Source organism: Gymnogyps californianus, chromosome Z (assembly GCF_018139145.2).
Source record: "Gymnogyps californianus isolate 813 chromosome Z, ASM1813914v2, whole genome shotgun sequence".
Lineage (NCBI taxonomy): Eukaryota > Metazoa > Chordata > Aves > Accipitriformes > Cathartidae > Gymnogyps > Gymnogyps californianus.
Genome location: NC_059500.1, coordinates 9806599 through 9808381, shown reverse-complemented (window position 1 = coordinate 9808381; position 1783 = coordinate 9806599). Strand labels below are relative to the sequence as shown.

The window sequence follows — 1783 nt, the reverse complement described above, 5'->3', positions numbered from 1 at the left end:
CTATTGCCAGGCTGCAGGGCGTCACTGTTTCCATACTCTTAATTCCTTCCCAAGATACCTCCAGCTCACGGCGGGCGCCTTTGCCAAACCATCGCTGCCTCAGTCACCATCAGCTGCACGGTGGAAAAAACGAGAACGGGAACCACCCTGCTCCATCCCGCAGCTCGGATTTCCCAGATAAACATCAAAGCTTGCTGGAAAAAACGGTGAGCAAAGACTTTTCCAGGATGAAATGCAAAATTATGCATTTCATAAGCATTGCATTTCAGGTAAGGGGAGCGGGAGAGGCAGAAAAGTCCTGGCAACGGCAAAATATTCCAAAAAATACCAAGCTGTGAACTATTTAATTGTACAAAGTCAAAAATTTTTTTTTTCAGTACAAAATGTCTCATCCGTCTAAAATGGACCTTTTTATAAGATTTGTCTTATAAACAGTGTTGATGCTAGGGCCGTACACTCCAGAGAGGCCCACAGTACCGTTTCAGACGATCGGGATCTCGGGAAACGGTTTCTGCACGCCCGTGCTTTTCTCTTGGTCGCACAGCAGAGGGAAGCACAAGGCCCGTGGTGTGATGAACATGCCCTTCCCTCGTCCTTGAGAAACCACTGTGAAAACAGAAGAGAGATCAGTTTATTAAGGACAGAACGTTCTTCCACCGTACCACGTAGAGCCCACGAAAATGGGTGGCAAAATCAAGTATGTGAGGCAGAACATGTGTGTCATAAATGTACAGCAAATTTGAATCACTGGCAGTTAGTAAGGTCGTCGGGTTTTGGCTCGGGATTTTTTTGTCCCTGTAGCGCTGTGTCGTAGGTGGTAGTTTAATTGCATGTAGCGTGAGCGATCGGATGCTGAGAGAGAATACCTGGTAAAGGAGTTGCGGTCTGCAATAATTTCGTCCTTTACTCCAACGCTGTTAGGATTTCCTCGCGTCTCACTGCTGAGGAAACTGGTAATTACAAGTTCCTCTGAATCCACCTGTACAAAGCCATTGAATGCAGTCTTTTATACATAGGAACCTAGTAAATAAACTCAGCTATCTGCAGATATCGCTAACATGACGCAAGAGGAGTAATACTCCTTGGGGCAGTTTTCCATTCCTCATACTGGAAGGGAAGTTTATGCTTGGAGTATTGTCAAGTGCAAAATGATATAAAAGTTCAGGAAAATAATTTTTGTATCAAAATGGAAGCTCCAGGGTACAGTGAGGTAATCTTCATTTCAAACAACAGGGTTGACAGCTAGTAAGACCAGTCAGGGAGAAAATAGAACGAGCATGATGGAAGTAGGACAAAAAAGAGCTTTTCTGGCAAGAACAGTTTTTTCGCATCCAAAAGCGTTCCCATCCAAAATCACCATTAGAAGTTAAAACATGAAGAAATACTTGTCAGCTGAAAATACGGTGAAGTAGACTTACCCCAGCGTAAACGAGGAAACTAATTCTGAACACTTCACTGCAATGTTAGCCTTTCTATGGTTTTTGTTTCAGACCCACTTCACGGTACCTATAACACACCTTTAAAGGAAAAAAGTATTCCGCTTGAGAATGTCTGAGCAAGATTCTTCAGCAATTTCAAATTCTGATTACTATTTGTAAATAGAAAGTGTCTTGAAGTCGACTCTTTCTTACGAAAACTTTTCGTTTCAATGAGTCAAGAATGACCATTGAATGACTAAAATCAATGACCTGAATCCCTCTCCAAATTCCTGTTTTCTTACATGAAATCATCCTGCTTTAATCTGCAATGACAAAAATTGCAACAATGCAATCCCTTATTATCT

General features: G+C 42.3%; 1 long non-coding RNA gene across 1 annotated transcript; it reads right to left on the bottom strand.

Annotated features, from left to right (window-relative positions):
• Window positions 1-366: 366 nt before the first annotated feature.
• On the bottom strand, window positions 367-1482 carry LOC127027079 (uncharacterized). The gene is made up of 3 exons (XR_007767785.1): window positions 1419-1482; window positions 867-979; window positions 367-606 (listed from the first exon to the last, which is right to left on the bottom strand). It is a non-coding gene; the product is annotated as an uncharacterized LOC127027079 (long non-coding RNA).
• Between the last annotated feature and the right edge of the window lie 301 nt (window positions 1483-1783).